At 40.4% G+C, this 6,208-nt stretch overlaps 1 non-coding gene across 1 annotated transcript; it reads right to left on the bottom strand.

Moving 5' to 3' along the window:
• Positions 1–994: 994 nt before the first annotated feature.
• On the bottom strand, positions 995–1,100 carry LOC123847184 (U6 spliceosomal RNA). The gene has a single exon (XR_006791438.1). It is a non-coding gene; the product is annotated as a U6 spliceosomal RNA (small nuclear RNA).
• Positions 1,101–6,208: the final 5,108 nt, after the last annotated feature.

Here is a 6,208-nt window from a genome sequence, read left to right as displayed (position 1 = left end):
TAACTTGAAAAATGAAAGGTGTTACCTCCTAATTTTTTCTTTTTTTCCTGAGAGCCAGCACAACCATCCAGTCAGTTAACTGAGAGACCAGGATGTGCATCACCTTTCATTAGGCCGTGTCTCTGATTCATAACTTCTGAACTCGTGAGAAGTTATTATTAGAGTAGAACTAAAGGGGTGCCTGGGTGGCTCAGTCGTTAAGCGTCTGCCTTCGGCTCGGGTCATGATCCCGGGGTGCTGGGATCGAGCCCCACATCGGGCTCCCTGCTTAACGGGAAGCCTGCTTCCCCCTCTCCCACTCCCCCTGCTTGTGTTCCCTGTCTCACTGTATCTCTCCCTGTCAAATAAATAAAATCTTAAAAAAAAAAAAAATAGGGCGCCTGGGTGGCTCAGTTGGTTAAGGGACTGCCTTTGGCTCAGGTCATGATCCTGGAGTCCCTGGATCAAGTCCCGCATCGGGCTCCCTGCTCGGCAGTGAGTCTTTTCTCCCTTTGACCCTCCTCCCTCTCATGTGCTCTCTCTCATTCTCTCTCTCTCTCAAATAAAAAAAAAAAAATAGAGTAGAACTAAAGTGCCTTACCTTGCTGGAGTAAAATTTTAACTCAGATTTAATCTTCCAGTTCTTAGACTTATACCTTGTCATGTCTGCCTTGCGGATGCTTTTTCTGAAGCTGATAATAATGGCATGATGCTCAGTAGGGAAGGGTGTAATTTGCCAAAAGTTAAAGACATTTTATTTTACTTTTAAAACATTTTTTAAATTTAAATTTAATTAATTTACATATAATGTATTATTAGTTTCAGAGGTAGAGGTCAGTGATTCACTAGTCTTATATAACACCCAGTACTCATTCCATCAAGTGCCCTCCTTAATGCCCATCACCCAGTTACCCCATCCCCTCACCCCCCTCCCCTCTAGCAACCCTCAGTTTGTTTCCTATAGTTAAGAGTCTCTTATGGTTTGTCTCCCTCTCTGATTTCATCTTGTTTTATTAAAAATATGGAACGTTTCACGAATTTGCATATCATCCTTGCACAGGGCCATGCTAATCTTCTCTGTATCCTTCCAATTTTAGTATATGTGCTGCAGAAGCAAGCACAAGTTAAAGACATTTTAGCCACTTAATTGTGAAATGCATTTCCATCCAGAATTTTCCCAAAGTCATGGTGGTGCCTAAAGGATAGGATTTACTCTTTTGTATCCTTAAAGCTGAAAATCATACTGAGATGTGCATTAAGCCACACCACCAGGATATAGACACGAAATTCATGTAACTACTTTCTTTTGGAAACCCTCTGCTAGCATACTGGTCAAACTGGTCATACTGGTCATACTGGTCAACTGGTCAAACAGGAACCCCTTCTGGGTCCTGGCACTACTCTTGACAATGGGGGTAAACAAAGTCTCTGCTCTTGAGGATCTTGCTGGGCCAATGAGTAGATAAGTTAATGGCAGGTACTGATAAGAGCAGTGACAAAGATAAAATAGAGTAACATGGGCAGTGAGCGGAGCTGATTTAGTTAGGGTGGTCAGGGAAGGCCTCTGTGAAGAAAGTGATGTTTAAGTTAAAACCTAAATAAACATCCTTGTCAAAAATTGGCCCAGCCATCAACCATTACCACCACCAGTAATCTTAAGCAGAACTGAGCTAAGAGGTGGTCTCTCCACTGGCTGGGCAGTTGTCCAGAGTGCTAATAAATAAGAGAAACAAAAGATCACTGGAGGAATTCAGCAAAGTGTGACTCAGTCCTTCTGACAAAGTTGAGGAGAACTTCCCAGTGGGAATAGAAACTGCTGGTCAAGTACAGGAGTTCTGCACAGCTGCTTGCAGCCTCAGCCCACCCGATTGGAAAGGGGAGGGGCAGGGCAGATCACAAGGAAGGAGAGATTCCTTTTAGTGAATTTAACTCCTTCAGTATGTCTCTCAAGAAAGTCACTGCTTCAGAAAAATTATGAAAGAGAACACGAGCTCTCACCTCCTGGAGGCTTTCCCTGAGGATGGGTCCAATTTTAGAAAAAAAGTTGATATAGCAACTGGCTCCCAAGGCAGTAAGAATTGCCACTTACAGGCCAGTTTCACGTTTTTCTGGAACATTCTATGACTTGCCTGGTTGAGATCCTCTTCCTCATGCCCAGCATAGATGTTGTATCATCTTTTTCTTAGGAAACAAAGAGGTGATACATTTTACTATTATTTTTCGATGTGAAAATGTGAATTTAAAAATACGACAACCAAGAGGGAAGGATAGACAGAAAGGCACTTGAAACTTCCTACTTCCAACCTTACCATAGAGATTACTGCCTGTGGACACTAGGAATCTAAGGCGCATCTCCCTGTGACTTGACATGCATCTGTTTCCATTTTTCAAAAGAATATACCTTTTGTGATTAAATATAAATTCATTTAATAACAACACTTAATTCTGTCCTTTTAAACTCTTTTCAATGAATGTAGGCAGCACTACCATCATGTGGGGGCAGTCACCTATAAGTAAACACTCAGGTATGGACACGCATACATCAAAAGAAATCCTTAAATGGTTGGAAATGACTGCACTCCCATACTTACACTAAACAGCATGAAATCTAGGGCCTTCATTTCAATATAATGACCTTTCACATTAAAGAAAAACTTTTATTAGCACAAATTTAACTTTCCAACCTAACTTTATATAACTTGGATTTTATAAACTTAACTTCATAAACTTAAATTTATCACTTAAATTTTAAGTCAGTATTGAGCCTGGGTCAGTGACCTCTCTAGCTAAGTCAAAACCTACCAATAAGAACGTGAGAACAAGATGTATTCCCTGAAGGAAAATGATGCACATTCCCCAGGTTTACAATGCAGCAGTGGGAAGAAAATAAACGAATTTAAACCACCTAGTACACTATTCTCATAAATCACCTTTGCCGTCACCTTAGGAGGTCAGAGTTTTTACCTGGTGGTATAATCCAAATCATTCACATTCTTTTCCAAGCCTTTTTTGGTAGTCTGATCTTTACTGGGTAGTTACAGTTTCCCACTGACCAGTACTATGGGCTAGGGAGTACTAAGAAACACCCGGTGAATGGACTGGCTTTCAGGAATAGTACTCTACTCTCAGTGGGTTGCAGTAGCCTAATTTGCACCTGGTAATCGTCATCAATCAACATGGTTTATTCTTTTTTTGTTTAGTGGCCCAAAGATCCCCAAATGGCCAAGGGCATTCTCAGCTTTCAATTTCTCTTTTACTTGATTAAAAAAAACAACAACAGTCATTAGGGAAATATGCAGGCCCCAAATGCAAACATTCTAAGCGTAGAGCATGGCACGTTGGCTCAAACCACACCCTGTACCCACCACTCAGATCAAGAAATAGAACATTATTAGTACTCCAGAAGCCCCTCTCTGGATCACTTTTCCCATAGGAGAGCACAAATCTGGCTTCTCAAACCATAAGTTAGTTTTGTCTGTTTTTGAGCTGTGTATGCACAGCATGCTCTTTTTCGACTCTTTTTTAGCTCCGCATTATATTGATAAGATTAATTCATTTTTGCAGCTATAAATTAGTTCCCTTGCATTGCTGTTGGAATACACCCAAATTAACGTACCTGTTCATTGATAACGGAATTATCTGCTGATGGGCATTACGGGTGTTTCCAGCTTTAAGCTATTTCCAATACTGCTGCCCCAGATACTCCTGCATATCTCTTGGCACACAGGCACATGCATTTCTGTTGCACATATCTAAGGCTGTATTCCTGGGGTCTGAGGGAATCTCCAGGTTCTACTTCTGTAGATCCTTCCAAATCATTTGTCCAAACTCTTTGTACCATTTATAGTGTATGAGAGTTTTAATTTTTCTACATTCTTGCCAACACTGGCTTTGTCTTTTTAGATAGTGGAATTATAGTGGTTTTGACTTGCATGTCTTTGATAACAATTGAGATTAAGTACCTTTTCATATGTTTCTTGGCCATTTGGGTATCTCTATTGTGAAGTGAATATCTTGCCTATTTTTCTACTTATCTTTTTCGTTTGGGTCTTCCTTTGTCAAATATGTAATTCAAACATATTCTCACTTGTCTTGTCTTTTACTTCTCTTAATGCTATCTTTGGATGTTCAGATATTCCTAATTTTGATTTACTCCAATTTGTAAATGTTTTCCTTAGTGATTAGTGCCATTTGTATCCATTAAGAAATTATTTCCTGCCCAAAGTCATGACGATGTTCTCCTATGTTTTATTCTAAAAATCTTTATTGTTTTACTTTTTTACATTTAAGTCTGTAATTCACCAAGAATGATATTTTTGCATATTATTTGAGTAGGAATCAAGTTTCATTCCCCCCCTTGTTAGTACATAATTGAACCACAACTTTTTTTTCACTTTTTAAAAACATTTAAATTCAATTAATTAACATAAAATGTATTATTTGTTTCAGGGGTACAGGTCTATGATTCATCGGTTTGTTTGTTTTTTTTAAAGATTTTATTTATTTATTTGACAGAGAGAGAGACAGCGAGAGTGGGAACATAAGCAGGGGGAGTGGGAGAGGGAGAAGCAGGCTTCCCGCCAAGCAGGGAGCCTGATGCAGGGCTCAATCCTAGGACCCTGGGATCATGACCTGAGCCGAAGGCAGACGCCCAAGGACTGAGCCACCCAGGTGCCCCTATGATTCATCAGTTTTATATAATACCCAGTGCTCATTACATCACATGCCCTCCCCAATGTCCATCACCCAGTTACCCCATCCTTTCCACCCCCCTCCACTCCAGCAACCCTCAGTTTGTTTCCTATGATTAAAAGTCGCTTATGGTTTGTCTCTCTTCCTGGTTTCATCTTGTTTCATTTTTTCCTCTCTTCCCCTATGATCCTCTGCCTTGTTTCTCAAATTCCACATATCAGTGAGATCATATGATAATTGTCCTTCTCTGATTGACTTATTCTGCTTAGCATAATACCCTCTAGTTCCATCCACGTCGTTGCAAATGGCAAGATTTCATTCTTTTTGATGGCTGAGTAGTATTCGTGTATATGTGTGTGTGTGTGTGTGTGTGTCTTTTTTATCCATTCATCTGTTGATGGACATCTGGGCTCTTTCCATAGTTTGGCTATCATGGACATTGCTGCTATAAACGTTGGGGTTCAGGTGCCCCTTTGGATCACTACATGTATCTTTGGGGAAAATACCCAGTAGTGCAATTGCTGGGTCATAGGGTAGCTCTATTTTCTTTCTTTCTTTTTTTTTTTTTTTAAGATTTTATTTATTTATTTGACAGAGAGAGACACAGCGAGAGAGGGAATACAAGCAGGGGGAGTGGGAGAGGGAGAAGCAGGCTTCCCACCGAGCAGGGAACCCGATGCGGGGCTGTATTCCAGGACCTGGAATCATGACCTGAGCCGAAGACAGACACTTAATGATTGAGCCACCCAGAAGCCCTGATATTTCTATTTTCAACTTTTTGAGGAACCTCCCTACTGTTTTCCAGAGTGGTTGCACTGGCTTGCATTCCTACCAACAGTGTAGGAGGGTTCCCTTTTCTCCGCATCCCCGCCAACATCTGTTGTTTCCTGACTTGTTAATTTTAGCCATTCTGACTGGTGTGAGGTGGTATCTCATTGAGGTTTTGATTTGGATTTCCCTGATGCCGAGCAATGCTGAGCACTTTTTCATGTGTCTCTTGGCCCTTTGGATGTCTGAACCACAACTCTTTAATGAAAAGATTGTTCTTCCTCAACTTTTTGCAGTACCTCTAAGCATAGATCAGGTGTTCAATGAGAGGATGGGTCTGTTTCTGGAATCTCTAGTCTTTCCATCAGTTTATTTGTCCATCCTTGCACAGATACCACAGTGTCATATTTGTTATGTCTTTACAACAAATAGCTATCCAGAGGGTGTTAGTCCTTTATCTCCTCCTCCTTCTGTATTCTCTTAGCTACCTTTGTCTTTTATATTTCCACAAATTTTAGAATTTTAGGAATTTACTTGAGAGAGCTGTGGATCTTATACATAGTTCTTATCTTTATCATATTGACTCTTTCAAATCCTGGGTATAGGACATTACCTCCCCTCCCCATTTATTAAGTTTTCTTTAATTCCTCTCAATTATATATACTGTTGTTGTTGTTTTTAAGTAGGCCCCACCTGGAGCCCAATGTAGGGCTTGAACTCATGACTCTCAGATCAAGATGTGAGCTGAGATCAAAAGTCAGATGCTCAA

Source organism: Mirounga angustirostris, unplaced genomic scaffold, assembly GCF_029215605.1.
Source record: "Mirounga angustirostris isolate CCGP_5_RB_7025 unplaced genomic scaffold, mMirAng1.0.hap1 SCAF_6, whole genome shotgun sequence".
Taxonomy (NCBI): Eukaryota; Metazoa; Chordata; class Mammalia; order Carnivora; family Phocidae; genus Mirounga; species Mirounga angustirostris.
This window is presented reverse-complemented; position numbering and strand designations above follow the sequence as displayed.